Here is a 19,017-nt window from a genome sequence, read left to right as displayed (position 1 = left end):
TTTTAAGAGCTAGAAAAAATGGCTTAATGTGAAACTTACTGCCTCACTTTAAACATGTTCTGATTGAAGAACTCTGTCATGTGTCAAAACAAGTCTACCCTCTGGCAAGAGTGACAAGTTCTTCATGAGGAAATTCTGGAATTGCCTTTGGGAAGTATTTTAACAATCTCTTTGGAACTCTTTTTCCAATGGGTTATGTCAGCTTTGGGTGTGGGTGGAGTAGGCCACAGATCTGAATTTTCTAGAAGTTTTACTATCATTTATTCTTAGTATAATAATTTTCTATTTGAAGACTTACTCTGGGAGTTATCTGTATTCTTGTACTGATACATTTATACTTATGAGGCTCAGGATGTAGTTTGGTATTGTCTGGCCAACTGCACACTGGTTTTAGGGATATTTGAGAAGGAATGCCATTAAAAATGTCTTTCTCAGGTGCATATGTATGTATGGGCTCTCAAGGATAACATGTTGAAAACTATGTAGGAATTAGTCGTTTAGAAAGTTTAATCTTAAATTAATGCCTGTCACATTGACTGAAGCACAGAGCTTGGCTAGGTATGTTTTCAGAGAGAGCTTTCTTGTTGTACTGAATTCAAGAGGTAATGTATTTCAGAGTGAAAATAAGTGAGGGAAATCCATGTCTGAGCTCCAGGAATCACAGATTTCAATGTTATGAGCCCACGGTCCATGGTTATAGGAGGCACAAACTTCAGTCCCCATGGTGGGTTTCCAAGGTACTCCAGTGAAATACGGAGATAAATGAATCACTTTAATTCACTATGTGATTTTTTTTTTCTTTTTTTTTTTTTTGCGGTACGCGGGCCTCTCACTGCTGTGGCCTCTCCCGTTGCGGAGCACAGGCTCTGGACGCACAGGCTCAGCGGCCATGGCTCACGGGCCCAGACGCTCCGTGGCATGTGGGATCTTCCCGGACCGGAGCACGAACCTGTGTCCCCTGCATCGGCAGGTGGACTCTCCACCACTGCGCCACCAGGGAAGCCCCACTATGTGATTTTGACTTACATTACTCATAGGTATACTTGAGGACATTGTGATGGTGTGTAAAGGATAGGCTTGTGGAGTGTCACAGGCCTGAGTTTAAATACCACTTATTAACTGTGTGATGTTAAGTAAGTTTACTTAACAATGCCTATAATTTCTTCATCTGTATAAGTGGGATTAATGATAATAATACACCTTTTGCATTAAGCTGTTATGGGGATTAAATAAAATGACATTTTCTAAGATACAAAGAAGAGTCTTGTAGGACGTCCTCCTCGTACCTCCACTCCCACCCCAAGTACCATGGGCTGAGAAATTAATGTCATCAGACGTTGCTCAGAAGGGCAGTTATAAGGTTAAAAGCACATTTTACATACGGGTAGTTTTTAGATAAGGACATTTCTAAATGTTTTCAATGGAAGGTAGTAGTATTTCAATGATTATTTAGGCCATGATGTTTTAAAAGCAGCAGCAGTTTTAGATTAAGTAACCTAGTCTTTCAGGGTTTTTTCCCCTGTCCACAAATGCTGCTCTGGGAGATGGCCTAGTGTTCAGTCACTTACACAACAAGTGGTCCAGTGCACAGGACTGGGAAGGATGTCCTACTAAGGATCAGGGTTACCAGCCTTTTTGAAGGCTTCAACAAGCCTTTTTGAAACTCTCCTTGTAGGGGTATGGTAGCTGACTGTCACCTTTCCCTTCATGTAACTTGGATGAGAGAAATAATTGTAAAGCTGAACACAGAAGAATTTGAGGATCATTTCTTAAGAGGTTGACTCTGGGTGATTTTTTTAAGTCCCAAGAGTTGGGCGCTTTATTTGGGCTCCTGCCCTTGGAGAGTAATAACCAATTGCCTGAGAGTTCTTGCTTAGTTTCCAGTATCCAAACTGGAAAACATTAATTTAGAAAAATCTTCAGGGCTTCCCTGGTGGTGCAGTGGTTAAGAATCCGCCTGCCAATGCAGGGAACACGGGTTCGAGCCCTGGTCTGGGAAGATCCCATGTGCCACAGAGCAACTAAGCCCGTGGGCCACAACTACTGAGCCTGCACTCTAGAGCCCATGAGCCACAACTACTGAATCCCATGCACCTAGAGCCCGTGCTCCACAGCAAGAGAAGCCACTGCAATGAGAAGCCCGCACACCACAATGAAGAGTAGCCACCACTTGCCACAACTAGAGAAAGCCTGCGCACAGCAACAAAGACCCAACGCAGCCAAAAATAAAAATAGATAAAATAAATCAACTTATTAAAAAAAATGTTCATAACGAATTTTGGTTATAAAACCAAAAGTTTTGGTATACTGTATTTATCATATTTATGATTTTCCTCTTTTCATTTCACAATTTATAATCTTGTAACCTCCTAGAGAGTTTTTTCTTATGGGATTTTGAATATTCTTAGTTTTATGTATTTTGTTGCAATATGAGACCATAATAATAATATTGCTTGGAATCTTTAAATATTTTAAAAATGATTTTGAAGAATACATTTAAAAAGTTATCCTTCTGAGTAGCAAAAAAAATGACATTAGTACGTAAATTAATTGATTGCTGTTTTATTGAATTATTAGACTGAAAGCACTGATACACGTGTGATCTTCCTGTATTTGTTTTGCTGAAGTATTAGTTTCAAACCTACTAAACAAGTAACCTAATGCAAAATTTAAAATTCAGCTGGATAATTTATACCAAGAAGTAGCTCAAAGTGAGATACTATGTGAATTGTAGAGACCACAACTTGGCAAAATTTTTAAAGAGAGTACTCAATTGAAGATACTTCTAGGCTTGTAGCAGCGTGTTTAGAACTAAGGAGACCTTCTAAAATAAAATGAAACCTCAAAAACTTGAGGAATTAGTGGCGTGATCTAAACTTCATTTTACTCAGTGAATTCAGGTTACTTAATGTTACAAGAGTCAGCAGAATTAAAATTGAGATAATTCATTTGTTACTTCTTTTGTCCTCAACATCCCTTTTGCAGGAGTTCAAGATACTGAGGTAGGCATGTATATGAAGTGATATGTAGTATGTGCTTTTTCTCTTAATCAACCTTTTTTCTTATCCCTTTCTCCTCCTATCTTTAAAAAAAATTTATTCCCTTCATGGCACAAATAATCTAATCTGCCTACCTGCTAGATTAGAAACCTTGGAAATAAACTAAACTTCTTTCTCTTCTTCCATTTCTATTTCTGGGTACCACCATTTTTCTCATGTTCTTTTGTCTCTCACTCCTCCATTTCTATAGCCGCTGTGCTATTTCGGTTGTTAGCACTCTATCCCACTACTGGAATTATCTTTCTAAAATACTCACTAAGTACCCAATAATTGATTCAGCTATTTTTCTATGCTGCTAATAATTAACAACATTATCCAGTTTAGGTTTCTTTTATTCTTTTTGAGAAGGGGCTAATAGGCAGTGAGATCAATAAAGGAACAGTAGTTTGGTAGTAAAGTAAGTGATGGGAAAGTCATGAGCCACAAAACAGTAAAAATACATGTGCTAAATAATTGAGTCCTTTGTAGAGCCAACTTATTATCTGTTCTCTTCTGGTTTTAATTACTATTGTGCACTTCTGTTTTCTGAGAACTAAAGCTTCCTCAGAATTCTGGAATAACTTGGGACAGTGACTGCTTTTCATAGGCTTTCCTCCAGTGCAGTCAGCTATGGTTCGAGTTTTTCTTTTCGCAATTTGAACAAGATAAATTACAGTTTTTATTGGATAAAAGGTGACAGACAGGTGATGTTACAAAAAAGCAATAGATTAAAAAAAATGGAACTCTGAAGCAAATGGAATAACATAAGGAGGAGTAGTTAATGAGATGTGGAATAATTTAATAAGCCTGGAACAGAGAATTTAGAATACAAAATAAAATTATGGATAATGCTTAAAGTTTTAGCCTGTTTAATCTAAAATAATTTCTTCAGAAATCTTATTTATTTTCATCTTAGTTACAGGAACACACTTAAAAGAAGGGAATACCTTAATTATAAATATGTTTGTATCCTTGTTGCACTGTGAAGGATGTCTGCTTTGAAAAGTCCCATGCCTCATGTCTGCCACAAGAAATGCACAAAAACTAACATATGCTTAAGGGAATTTTTCATCTCTTGGAGTCAGGTTGAATCGGCAGCTTTCTTAAGGAAACTACAGTTGCGGGAATTTTCTAACTTTTCATGAGCATTTAGACTGGTCTCCGAGATTGAAATGGACCTCAGGTGCCCAAAGCAACTCTCAGAAATGACCCAACCTCTTTGGTTTATTTAGAGTGATGGAGACTAATCTGTTTCTTATTTGTAATTTGTAATTTATTTGTAATTTGAACTTGGTATCAGAGCTTGATCCTAAATGAATCAGGATATAGAGAAGAGAGGCTATGTTGGCATCAAGAGCAAAATTAGAAGGTATAATCCTCAAATCACAAGAATTTTTCTCTTCTTTAATTGTACATACATTGGTTTCTGTTTTGCCTGGAGCTTAGGATAGTGTGGGATCTAACTTGGTACCAACTGTTTGTGAAAAATGAGCATGACTGTTTGAGAGAAAATAATGTCACATACTACTATAAGAATTCTAAGATGAAGAGTGATTTTGGAAGTGAAGGTATGTTTTATTATTAGGACAACCTAGAAGTACTTCATTTACCATAAAAGTCAAAGAAACAGACTTAGATTGTGTCAGTGCTTTGGGGATAGTGGCTATATAAAGGTTTATAAAATTAAGGGAAGTTATGAACAGTGAGTAACAATCAGGTATATTACACTTATAATTGTCTTTGAATTGAAGTGGCATGATACAGTGGTTAAGACCATATGGCCTGTGTGTTAAGATTTCTTGGGTTCAAATCCCAGCTTTACCATTTGTTAGTGATGAGGTCTTGGGCAAGTTAGTGTCCTTAAGTTCTTATTAACTGTTTTGTTTGTTTGTTTTGGTGGGGGTGGGGTGGAGGTAAGGTGGCATTAAATGAGATACTTCATATAGATGTCAATATCCTGGTAGAGTATGGATGTTATTTTCACTAAAGTATTTTTTCAAGCAACTTTGTTACCCTTAGCTTTCTATTCCTGTCGTGGTCATGTAAGTCATGAGGTTAAAAACAAACAAACCTGAGTGGGTATTTTCTTTGATTCAGAGGAATACAAGGAGACCGTATGTACTAAACTTTAAACTTTTAACTGCTCACATTTAGCTTTGCACATAAGCCTTGAAAGAATAACACCCATCTTGAAATTTCAAAATTAAAAAATTAAATTCCGTTAACCTTGGGTGGAAATTTGAGTTTTAGAATTCGTTAGAATCTCTTAAGCCTCTGGAATGTTGTTAAGGCAGCCCTGACTCAGTGTGCCCTGCCTGTAGGTCAGGTTAATGGGGGCTGCTGGGGCAGTGACCAGAATGTATACTTCCATAGTGACAATTGTGGTTCATGTAGAAAGGAAGATGGGCATACTTTAATTTTCTAAGTGATCTGAAGTATCTGGAAATACAGTAGGAATTTTCGGTCTTGAATGCTGTTTTGGTACCAGTATCACTGAGGGTTATATGTAAGCTCTTACTCCATTTTTTTTTTTTTTTTTGGATAACTGTTACTGCTTTAGACCCTTTTACATATTTTTAAGATTCTTTACTAATCAACAATATATTTTATTTAGCCAGTGGTTAACTTGTGTGACAGAAGTTTCCTTATGAACCATTCATCTCCCTTAAACATTCCTATGTCTTTTGACATGTAAATCCCTAAATGACTTAGTTTTAATCACAAGACTAAAATCTGGATTAAGGCAAATCAAATTTGGTAGAGACATTTTATGTATAGTTAAAACTGCTGCTGTTTAATTATCCCTCTTTCTATTGAAAAAGAACCTTGACAGTAGTTGTTCAGAAACATATTTGAAATTTTTATATTAAGTTGGGTACAATTTAATTGGACAAAATAAAGTATTATATATGTTCAATAAATAGTTTAAAAATTATGTGCCTGAAGAATGGAAAGTGGTTGTTGTTGGTAGAGATCTTTTAGAAAGCTTGAAGAGTCATCTCTTCCACTGCTGTATCAGAATCTTTGGGAAGGTCTGCTTGGGAATCTCCATTTTAAGAAGCTCCTTAGGAGATTTTTACGCACACTGAAGTTTTAGACCCACTGCTGAATTCTCTATTGACAACTTTAGGATATTGGCTTCTGCTCTTCTGATGGAAGCTACTCTTCCCCAGTTGGGGGAAGAGCAAGGGTGAGCTGAGGCAGCTCTTCCTGGTGCCCTGCCATTCTCTGTGCTGGGAAATTTCCAAAGCTATCTGTGTTTTGAGTCCTCTTTCATCTGGCACTCCTGTGGTGAAGGAACATGTCATGTTAATGGTGATGCCCAACCCAGAGCCTTCACGTGTTTCGTAAAACATTAATACTTCCTAGCAGGGGAGGAAATTGCAGGTGAGGAAACGTAAGAGTTTAAGTGGTCTTCTGGAGCCAGGACTGGAACTGAGGTTGATTTGATTTTAATGCCCAGACTTTTTTCTTTCTGTCTTTTTTTTTTTTTTTGCCACACCGAGCAGTTTGTGGGCTCTTAGTTCCCCAACAGGGATTCAACCTGGGCCCCGGCAGTAAAAGTACCATGTCCTAACCACTGAACCGCCAGTTAATTCACTACTTTTTTTTTTTAAGCCCAGACTCTTTTTGATTTACAATATTATATAAATTTCAGGTGTACAGCATAGTGATTCACACTTTTTATAAAGCCCAGAGTCTTACACTATCTATCCTTGCTACCCTCCTTTTAGTGGAAGGAATGATGGGTTGTCGGTTAAGGTAGCCTTGGGTTGGCAGGATGCCTCTATCATTTACTGGCTTCACTAGCGACTTTACACATCCCCAAATTCAGTGTCCTCATCTGAAAAGCAGGCATGAAGATTGTAAAATTCTAAGGTTATTGTGAGGATTAATCTGCCACATTTTTAGAGTGCTTCAGTGTATTTTTATAGTTCTGTCCCAGAGTAGGTATTCTAATAAATGATGACTATTATTCCACAACTTAAGGTAAGGCGAGTGTGCCTTATGGAATGAACCAATTTTAGGCTAAATGAGTTTGTCAGATTATGAAATGTATGTTTTCCTATTCTGATGTGGTGTGATAACTAGAAACAGGGAAGGTGCTGGATGTGTGAAGGGGTTTTCTTGTGGGAAAACAATGTAGACCTCTATTTTTTATCTAGTACCCGTATCCTGGTAAATGCTAAATTTGATTCTAGCCCAGACCCTTCCTATAGCTCCAGACTCTAGTAGTAGCTCCAGATGTTTCTGTTGAAATGCCCACAGGATGTTTCCATCAGCTAACCCCTTAACATGTCCAAGTCTAAACTTGGGCTCTTCCTTCCAACACCTGCACCCTTCTGTTAGGGTTCCCTATATCAATGGATGGAATTACTCTTCATCTGCATCCTCCACAAAATCTAATCTTTCATCAAAGTCTGCTGATTGTCATCCCCTGTGTCTCTTTCTGCCTTCTCATCTTTGTCTTCCCCACCATCACCTTAGTCTACGCTACTATCACCTCACGCTCACCTCCTCCCCTGCATTTCTCTTGCCCCCTCCATGATTCTGCCACACTGGGTATTTCTTCAACATACAGTTGGTTGTCATACCTTATTTAAAACCCTTCAGGAATTTTGCCTTATTCAAGTACTCTGCCTTTTTTGTTTCACGTACATTCCCTCTTTAGCTGTGGCTGGCCTCTTTGCTTCTCTTTCCTGACTTTGAATGTGCTTCTCTCGTAAGTGCTTTTAGACCTTTGCGCTTGATGTGCCCAGACTTGAACACTTCCCATACCTTTCAGATCTCATCTCAGTCTTACTTTAGGTCTTTGCTGCTCTCTGGGATACATCAAGTCTCCTATTATAAAATCTCATGGTGGGGAATTTCCCATATTTTTAGTAGCATTTATCTCTGTTTGCAATTATGTATTTGCATGGTTGTTGGATACTATTTGGTTCTCCAAATAAAATTAAGTTCTGTGAGACAATTTCAGCATCTACAAAGGCCTAGAAAAGCCCTGATAGCAGATGAGAAATATTAAATGACTGACTGAACTACATAAATAGGCAATTAAAAGACAATATTTTAGAACTAAAAGATTAGTTCTAAAGTGAGGTAAGTACACATGAAGTCACAGTGTTGGCAGGTTAAGCATTGTTACTTGGGAATACGTTTGTTATTGTAGCATTGGTTTCTTGAGCCTCTAATTTTACTTAAAGACTAGTAGTGTTTTGAATTTTGAATTTCTGAGTACAGATTAAGAGCTTCCAGAAGTTGATTGTACTGTTATGACTTTTAGAGTCAAAACTTTCCCCTTTCCTCACATCTGGACAGTATTTGAAGTTCACAATTTAAAAAAGATCTAGTTGGTTGTATACTTCTTGATGTTTACTATATGGAATGTATTTATTTATGTTATTTGCCTAAGGCATAAAATTTTTAAAATGCTACCAAAACTTACGAAGACAAGAAATCATAGATGTTATAAAAGGTTTTTTCAGCTCTTATAAAAGTTAGAAAAAATGAAGAAGATTAATATGATATTGGAATTGTGCTTTTATGTTACTTTTTGGTATTTGGACCTTAATTTACTGTATAATTATTGTTAGCAGATTGAAATGTTCTTGTGAAAACTCTTAAGGCTGTAGTATTTTCTTGAAAATTGGTTTAGTACTGTTGTTTATATTGTAAAATTAGTGCTTTCAATAAGATTTTGGTTTCCATCTATCCTGAATTCTCCTTAGGAGTGCACAACTTCAAAAATAAAGAGGCACAGTCAGCAGAAAAAAGAGGTGGTCTGAGCATTTATGCGTTAAATATGCATGTTAATTAGGAAAAAAATTAGAAAAATATGAAAACAGATGTTACATAAATTATTGCAGTCCCAGGGCAGCAGTAACTTATACACTGACAGTAATTTTTATATGTGCATGTGTATGTCTATTTCTAGATTTCTCAATGTTTATGCAATTCCGTAGAGAATAACTAGAAGAATGGTATATCCTTTCAGTGAGACAGCGGTAAACATTCCTTCTGCATGTGGCTTGCTGAGCGAGTCTAAGCATAACATACACTTTTCCTGTACAGATAGCCTTCCATGTTTCTTAATTCTTCCTGTAGTCTTCTTCCTTCCTTCTTGGTTTCTTTGATAGTATGTCAATGAGATCTTTTATTGGATTATGTCCTGTCAAAACAATAAAGTGAATCATGATCCCAGCAGTGTAAGAAATGTAAAATTGACTGGGATGTAAAGTATGTGTTTAGAAACAAAGCAAATCACAACTACTGAGGACACTGATTGTAGTATCACTTTTTCTTTGGTTACTGTTGTACTTTCTGAAGAAATAGCCATCATTCTCTGAACAGTATTGACACAGTAGTGTGACAGTCTATACTAAGTATTACATAAACACACATTTATCAAATATACATATATTGGAATAACTGAAAGATACTTGAATGTCTTTCACTCTAAAGAGACATCCATAATATAAAAATGGTTTATATTTTTACAAGGGAATGATGAGAAATAAAGACATGCTTTACTTCAGTGGTGTGGCGATTTTTAGTTCAACCATGGAGAAAAACCATGTGACTATATTGCTGTCCAAGGAGCTGCTGACAATATCTAGATATTTTCCATACATAGATTATATAATTTAGAAACATGTTGTTTGTAACTTTTCAGATGAGATTGAAAGTTAAAATAAGGAAATTCTCCATCAGAATATAATAAATCATTCTCTTTATCAAATGAACAAACAAATCATGAACTATATTCAGTATAGGGGCACAGAACAGTTTCCTTAAATCTATCTGGAGATCAGTGCTACATTCATTGGTATTCTTCAGAAATCATACTTTGTTATTTGGTTTTAATAGCATATGATGCTCAAATGTGTTTTAAGTAATTAATTTCTTTTGAATCCCAGTAGGTTTCAGATACATCTATTATTATAATGTTTTTCAGTTCTGTGTTTTTGATTTATATTTTACCTAACTACTGTTGTCCTTTTGTACATATGCTGAGTCACAAGGAAGCTGTAACAGGTTATTGGGAGTAAAGTAAACTAATACAGAATGAAATCTAGAAAAGAGTGATAATAATATATTTAGTAATTTATTATTATTTAGAGGTTCTTTACCTAAATTAGATATTTAAGAAATTCCATTGTTCTTGATTTTATGTAGAGATACATCTATGTCAGATATGATTTGTGAAAGTAGATTGAAGTATATTACTAAAGATGATAAATGTTTTTCTTTTTCTATAGGCAAAAAGGCTATGGAAATTAATTTTTAATTCACAAATAATATTTACTTGCCACACTGATACATCTGTATTCTAATTTTATGTTTTATTTACACTTTGGAATTCATTTTCAGTGGAGTTTTTTTTCACATTTGTTTGCAAATGTCAGATTTCCATTTTTTATTTTAAGTGATTTTAATACTTGATATTAGTTTACTATGTATTAGTAGTGTATTTCTTATTTGAACACTTTTATTTCATTTCAGTGAAACAAAGTGATAACAGGTGATTTGTTTTATATTGAGGTGTTTTAGGTTTTTTTTTTATTATAATGCTTTTTATTGTAGGCATTTTAAAGTGAGTTTCTTCTAGGAGCTAAAATAGATGATTGAAAGAGTGATTAAAGAGTAAGCTAACATTTGTCTCCTAAGATCCAAAAATATTATGACATAAACTTTTTCAGCTTGCTAAACTTTTTCAGCTTGCTTTTTGCATTGATGGCTTTGGTTTAGGGTTCCTTTGCTTAGGGAGAGGATATTTGAAGCTATTTTATTTTTTTATTGTTCTAGGTATTTGCTGTTTTTCCTGCAGCTCAGTTGAGGGATAACTCAGCTGATCTCTATTTCTTGATTCTTTACTTCCGATTGGCCAACCAAGACTTTTATTTGGCAAACTCTGTTGTACAGAGCCTGACGTCATCTATGACCCATAACAAGAGCATGCGTTTTCCAGTGTCAGTTAGATTTGTGGATCAATAAAGTTTTCTTGAACGGTAAGTGTATATTTATTCAAAACGTACATTTAAAAATTCAGTACTATCATCAGCTGTCTTAGTCTGTTCGGGCTTTTGTAACAAAAATCCCATAGACTAGGTGACTTATAAATAACAAAAAATTATTTTTCACTGTTGTGGAGGCTAGGAAGTCTAAGATCAAGGTGCCAGCAAATTTGGTGTCTGGTGAGGACCCACTTGCTGGTTCATAGATGGATGTCTTCTTGCTGTGTCTTCACTTGGTGGAAGGAATGAGAGAGCTCTCTAAGGTTTCTGTTTATAAGGGCACTAATCCCATTCATGAGGGCTCCACCCTCATGACCTAATCGCTTCCCAAAGGCCTCACTCCTAATACCATTACACTTGCAATTAAGATTTCAGCATATGAGTTTTGGGGGGTGATAAACATTCATTTCATAATAATACCCTCGTTATAGTTACAGTAATGTGTTTTATATATCTGTGTACAAAAAATGTTTATGGGTGTGTATGTGTGTGTTTATACACTGCTGCCAGGTTTAGATTGCAGGCTCTTTCAGGGAATAATGTTGCCCTGTAACACAGAGTTCCCTGATCCGTTTCTTTCCACTTATATATCTACCCACCAGCTTCCAGTCTCTTCCTTTTCTTCATTGTTTTCCTTCTCTTTTAATTGAGCCTGCATGAGGGCTTTAAAAATATTTTCCCACCAGCAGACTTTTAGCACTTTTCTTACTGAATACTTTTTGTTCTATATTTCTTTTCCTTCCCTTTTCATCTTTCCTTCTTTCCTACCTTCCTACCTCCTTACCTCCCAACATTCATTAAATTTGTTGGAGTTGCGAAATTAGAATGATTGAACTTAGCATTGAAGGTATCTCAGATAGGTAGCATTCACATTTTTCTTTTTAACCACAACCCATAGTAAGAAATAAATTTTATACTTATGAGCCATTTCCCACAGGTATAAATGCACAAATGAAACAAACAAGAGTTAAGACCATTCTACCCTGGCTACCTTGAATATATGCTGTGCTCTATTCTATTACATTTTGGGGGGTATATTTCATTTAATATATGCTGATACCCATAATTAAATTTACTTCCCTATCCAATTGTGGATCACTTTTGCAATTTCAGAAGGCATCCTTTAGATCACTTGTATGTTTGCTCATGACTGACTTGTAGGGAAAATAAATGGAATCAGGCAGTTTGTTTTCTGTTTCAGCCAAGCTGCCTTTTCTTCTGCCTCCCCTGTTCTTCTCATTTCTGTCGATTCATTACAAGTTAGCAAATAACTTGGGGAAAGAACTGTGTAACTGCTGGGAAATACTAGAGTACTTATAGGTTCTTCTGTAGTAACAACACAGATACCAAAGGTCATATCTCAAAATATAAAAGGAAGATAAATCTTTGATAGAATCATTCCTTTATAGTAAGGTATATATTTCTTTATTCTCTTCTTGTTCTTTCTGTCTATGTAAATTATATGTGCATGCTGATGTTCTCAAATCGTTCTTGGTTTAAAACATTTTAAACTTCCAAAGTCTTTTATATCAGCTTAGAATAACAGATTTTTACCCAAAGTGGTCTATTCTAGTGCTCCTTCCCATTTCGTTTAACATTTTTATCCTTTTAATAAGTTGCAAACATTTAAAAATTGTGAATGTAATATATTTTATTAGAAAGTTTGGTATATACAGAAAAGTAAAAAGAAGATAAAAATTATCCCTAATCCAATGCAGCTAAAGCAGTTCTAAGAGGAAAGTTCATAGCCATAAACACCTACGTTAAGAAAGGAAAGCTCAAGGGTGTCCACTCTCATTACTTTTATTCAACATAGTTTTGGAAGTTCTAGCCTCAGCAATCAGAGAAGAAAAAGAAATAAAAGGAATCCAAAATAGAAAGGAAGTAAAACTGTCACTGTTTGAAGATGACATGATAGTATACATAGGATATCCTAAAGATGCCACCAGAAAACTGCTAGAGCTCATCAGTGAATTTGGTAAAGTTGCAGGATACAAAATTAACATACAGAAATCTGTTGCATTCCTATATGCTAACAATGAACTATCAGAGAGAGAAATTAAGGAAACAATCCCATTTACCATCTCGTCAAAAAGAGTAAAATACCTAGGAACAAACCTAACTAAGGAGGTAAAAGACCTGTACTCAGAAAACTATCAATATGAGATACTAATGAAAGAAATTGACAACTACACAAACAGATGGAAAGATGTATCATGTTCTTGGATTGGAAGAATTAATATTGTTAAAATGACCATAGTACCACAGGCAATCTTACAGATTCAGTGCAGTCCCTATCAAAATACCAGTGGCATTTTTCACAGAACTAGAACAAATAATTTTAAAATTGGTATGGAAACACCAAAGACACCAAATAGCCAAAGCAAATTTGAGAAAGAAGTAACGAGCTGCAGGAATCATGTGTCCTGACTTTAGACTATACTACAAAGCTTTGATAATTAAAAAAGACTCATACATCAATGGAACAGAATAGAGAGCCCAGAAATAAACCCACATACTTATGGTCAGTTAATCTACGACAAAGGAGGCACAAATATACTACGGAGAAAAGAGAGTCTCTTCAATAAGCGGTACTGGGAAAACTGGACAGCTACATGTGAAAGAATGAAATTAGAACATTCTCTAATACCACATACAAAAATAAACTCAAAATGGATTAAAGACCCAAATGTAAGACTGGATATTATAAAACTCCTAGAGAAAAACATAGGCAGAACACTCTGACATAAATTGCAGCAATATTTTTTTGGATTCATCTCCTAAAGCAAAGGAAAGAAAAGCAAAAATCAACATACAGGATCTAATTAAGCTTAAAAGTTTTTGCACAGCAAAGGAAGCCATCAACAAAATGAAAAGACAACTTACTGAATGGGAGAAGATATTTGCAAATGATATGACCAATAATGGGTTAATATCTAACATATATACATAGCTCATACAACTCAACATCAAAAAGACAACCTGATTAAATAATGGGCAGATGAACTGAATAGACATTTTTCCAAAGAGGAAATGCAGATGGCCAACAAACACATGAAAAGATGCTCAGCATCACTAATAATCAGGGAAATGCAAATCAAAACCACAATAAGGTATCACTTCACACCTGTCAGAATGGGTATCATCAAAAAGAACACAAATAACAAATGTTGGCAAAGATGTGGAGGAAAGGGAACCCTTGTACACTGTTGGTGAGAATGTAAATTTGTGCGACCACTGTGGAAAACGGTTTGGAGGTTTCTCAAAAAATTTAAAAGAACTACCACATGGCTCAGCAGTTCCACTCCTGGGTGTGTATTTGAACAAAACAAAAACACTATGTCAAAAAGATACATGCACCAGAGTGTTCACTGCAACATTATTTACACTTGCCAGGATATGGAAGCAACTCAAGTGTCCATCAACAGATGAATGGATAAAGAAGATATTTTGTGTGTGTACACACACACACACACACACACACACACACAAGAATACTACTTAAAAAATGGTAAAATTTGCCATTTGCAGCAACATTGATGGACTTGGAGGGCATTATGCTAAGTGAAATAAGTCAGAGAAAGACAAATACTGTTTGGCACTACTTACGTGTGGTATCTAAAAAATACAACAAAATTAGTGAATAAAACAAAAAAGCAGCAGACTCACAGATATAAAGAACAAACTAGTGTTTACCAGCTGGGAGAGGGAAGGGGGAAGGGGCAATATAGGGGTGGGGATATAAAGGATTATTATAGGATTATATGAAATCATGTGTGTGAAACTTTTGAAAATTGTAAAGCACTATAAAAACCGAGGAATCTTTCATTCAATGGAAATCCTCAACAAACTATATTGAACCAAATTCAACAGCACATTAAAAGTATCACACACCGTGATCAAGTGGGACTTTTTCCAGGGATACAAGTATGCTTCATTATCCACAAATCAATGTGATACACCACATTTATAAAATGAAGGATAAAAATCATGTGATCATCTCAGTAGATGCAGAAAGAGCATTTGACAAAATTCAACATCATGGTATGAACTTTCAACAAACTGGGTATAGAGGGAATATATTAATAAAGACCACATATGAGAAACCTATAGCTAACATCATACTTTATGGTGACAAGGTGAAAGCTTTTTTTTCTAATATCAGGAATATGACAAGAATGCCCAAACTTGTTGCCCTGCCCTCAACAAGAACCTGAGTGTTATTTTCTTGGGCTATTTTATCAGGGTTATTTTTTGCAGTGAGTAACCATGAGAAACAAGATGGTGTTTCCCATATTCAAAGAAACAATCTCACCAATTTTATTTGACATAGTCCTGGAAGTTCCAGCCAGAGCAATCAAACAACCGAAAACCAAAAAAAAAAAAAAAAAAACCAAACAAACCCAAAGTATTCAGATCAGAAGGGAAGAAATAAAACAGAGGTATGATATTATATGTAGAAAACTCCACCAAAAAAACCTGCCACAATTAATAAACACATTCAGTAAATTTGCAGGATATATAATCAATATATAAAAATCTGTTGCATTTCTATACACTAACAATGAACTATCAGAAAGAGAAATTAAGGAAACAGTCCCATTTACAGTTGCATCAAAAAGAATAAAACTCAGGAATAAATTTAACCAAGGAGGTGAAAGATATATATACTGAATATTTTAAGACATTGATGAAAGAAATTGAAGTAGACACAAATAAATAGAAAAATAGTCTGTGCTCATGGATTGGAAGAATTGATATTGTTAAAATGTTCATACTACCCAAAGCAATCTACAGATTCAATGAAATCTCTAGCAGAAGCCCAATGACATTTTTCACATAAATAGAAAAAGCTATCCTAAAATTTGTATGGAACCACAAAATACCCTGAATAGCCAAAGCACTCTTGAGAAAGAAGAACAAAGCTGAAGGCATCATACTTCTTGATTTCAAATTATATTACAAAGGTATGTAATCTAACCAGTATGGTATTAGCATAAAAACAGACATAGAGACTAATGGAAAAGAATTGCAAGCCCAGAAATAAACCACACATAGATGGTCAATTAATTTATAGCAAAAGACCTAAGAATATTCACTGGGGAAAGGATAGTCTCTTTTAATAAACAGTGTTGGGAAAATTGGACCACTATCTTACACAATACACAAAAATCAACTCCAAATAGATTAAAGACTTGAACAGAAAACCTTGACCATAAAGACTCCTAGAAGCAGATGTGGTAAGGTGCTTGAAATTGGTCCTGGCAATGCTTTTTTTGTTTTTTAAATTAGACACCAAAAGCAGAGGCAAAAAAAAGCATAAATCAGTAAGTGGGCAGGAGTACGTCAAAGTAAAAAGCAACACAGTATACACTTTAAATATCTTACATTTTATTATATTATATTGAGGTCAGTTGTACATCAGTAGAGCTGAAAAAATAAAAGATAAAAATAATGTAAAAAAGAAACAAGCAAAAAATCCCTACTCCTATCTTCTGGTGATGAACTGATGTAATAGATGAAAAATATAACATTTAAAAAAATTTTACTTGGATTTAACAGAGGGGAAAAAATGAAATGAAACTTAAATGATTAGTGAATCTGAGATAAATGTTCCTTCAAAATCATAAATATTTGATCCTAAGAGCCTTCCAATATGAAAGAAGATTATGGAAATCTTTAAATACTCTGGAAATAAGAAAATACGAAAGACTGATCTAAAAGTAGAATATCTATTTTTTAGAATAATTTATTGAGGTGAAATTTATGTAACATAAAATTAAGTGAATGATTCAGTAGAACCCACCACCTCTCTCTGGTTACACGTATTTCCATCACTCCAAGGTAGAATGCCTTACTTTTTAAACAGTTTCTCCTCATTCTGACCTCCTCCCAACTCCTGGTATCCATCAGTCTGTATTCTGTCTCTAAGGATTTATCTATTTTGAATATTTCGTATAAATGGAATCATGTAGTATGTGGCCTTTTATGTCTGGCTTCTTTCACTTATTTCACTTCTTTCACTGTTTTCAAGGTTCATCTGTATTGTAGCATGTGTCAGTTATGTGTCAGTACTTTATGCATTTTCACAGCTGAGTAATATTCCATTCTATATATAATTGGTTTGCTTCCACCTTTTGGCTCTTGTGAGTAGTGCTTCTGTGGATTTAGGTGCACATGTTCTTATTGAGCACCTGTTTTCAGTTCTGTTAGGTATATACCTAGGAGTATAATTGCTGGGTCATGTTGTAATTTTTTATTTACCTTTTTGAGGAACCACCAAGTTGTTTTCCACAGTGGCTGTAGCCTTTCATATTCCCACCAGTAATGTGTGAGGGTTCCAGTTTCTCCACATGTTGTCAAAACTTGTTATTTTCCATTTTTTCTGATAATCAGAATATGATAGTGATAAATGACTTTCAGCAAAGTAACATTGTAGAGAGGTGATTATATTCATTATTTCTAATATAGTGATTATATATCAATTCAGAGTATCACTTAATTCTGTGTTCCGTGCAGAATTAACTGACCAGTAGAAATTGTTTTCCAGAACAAAAGATTTCTTAGTTTTCTTCATCTTCTCAAAAATACTGTATTTTGCTTCATATTTATACCATTTTTCCCCCCACATGTGTGTATAGTTCTTTGTTTTTACCAGAGTTTTAAATTACCATTCTTTTCGCTTAATGCTCGTAAGAGGTCTGTGTCTCTCCATTTATGGATAGCACACCACAGCTGTACTTTCAGACTTTAAAATATATGATTTTAAATCACAAAATAAATTTTTGTTAGGTTACCTACTGTCTTGTTGAAGAAATACATCACTTAACCTGGACCTTCTGTTTTAGTATGGACCAGAGCTTCGTTGGCCTTTTGCAGAACTGTTACACTCAGATTTCTTTTCATTATATTTCTGGGTTGGTTCTAATGACTCTTGTGTCCCATTGTCACAATTTGAATAAATTTTCAGAAGGGTAAATGGTGAAAGATGAATTTTTTGAGTTATACATATTAGAAAATATTTTTATTCTCACAGTTGATTGATAATTTATCTGGGTATATATTAGTATTTCTAGATTGAAAATAATTTTCCTCAGAACTTTGAAGACTTTGCTCAGTTTGTTTCTAACATCCATTATTCCTCCTGAGAAATTTGAAGCCAGTCTTACTCATTGAAGAGTTTTCTAGGAGATATTAACAGTGAAAACAAAATAGAGAAAAATTCATGATTTGATTACGCTTGCTTTTTAGGGTGGAGAGGTTGACAAGAAGCAAGATAAATAAGTAAAATATGTAGTCAGTTAGATAGTGTGGCTATAAAGGAAAATAAAGCAAGGAGGGGAGGATAGAGAGTTAATAGCATAGGGGGACTGATGGAAATTGTAAATAGGGTGGTCAGGGAGTACCTCCCTGAGAACGGAACACTTTAGTAAATGTCAGATGGCGGTGACGGAGTGAGCACCTCAAGCAGAGCGAACAAGTAGTGCAAAGGCCCTGATGTAAGAATATTACTGATGTGTTCAAGGAACAACAGAGAGGTCAGTGTGGCTGCAGCAATGTGAGGAGAGAGTAGTAGGGATTCAATGAGAGAGATGACTGGGAATCTAGTCTTTTAGAGAGGTGCATTTGGCTTTTATTCTGAATGAGATGGGAAGTTATTGGCAAGTAAGTATCAACATCTGATGTATAGTTTAAAAGAATTACATTCTGCCTGGTTGAGAAAGGATTGTAGAGGGAGCAAGGGCAGAAGCAGAGGGACCGTGTAGAAGGTTAGAGGTGAGAGGTAATTGTGGTTTGAACAACAGGATTTGCTGATGGATTGCATTTGAGTTATGAGTGAAGGCCGGGAGTCAAATAAGCCTCTGGTAATGTTTTTGGTCTGAATAACTAGGAAGATAAGAGTTTTATTTAACGAAGAAGGGGAAGCTTATAAAAGGAGAAGGTCAGGTGTTTGGTTCTGGACA

At 35.2% G+C, this 19,017-nt stretch overlaps 1 protein-coding gene across 3 annotated transcripts in view; it reads left to right on the top strand.

Moving 5' to 3' along the window:
• Positions 1 to 19,017, top strand: part of TBC1D5 (TBC1 domain family member 5) — a 558,005-nt gene that overhangs the window by 130,809 nt on the left and 408,179 nt on the right. For 2 of the 3 annotated variants that reach the window (XM_081234127.1, XM_081234125.1), the window contains exon 3: positions 10,845 to 11,047. The exons of the other annotated variant lie outside the window; for it this stretch is intronic. The gene's annotated coding sequence lies outside the window, so the exon portion shown is untranslated. The remainder of the gene's footprint in view (positions 1 to 10,844; positions 11,048 to 19,017) is intronic. 3 annotated transcript variants of the gene reach the window in all.

This window comes from Mesoplodon bidens (genome assembly GCF_964165515.1).
Source record: "Mesoplodon bidens genome assembly, chromosome: 5".
Classification (NCBI taxonomy): domain Eukaryota; kingdom Metazoa; phylum Chordata; class Mammalia; order Artiodactyla; family Ziphiidae; genus Mesoplodon; species Mesoplodon bidens.
This window is presented reverse-complemented; position numbering and strand designations above follow the sequence as displayed.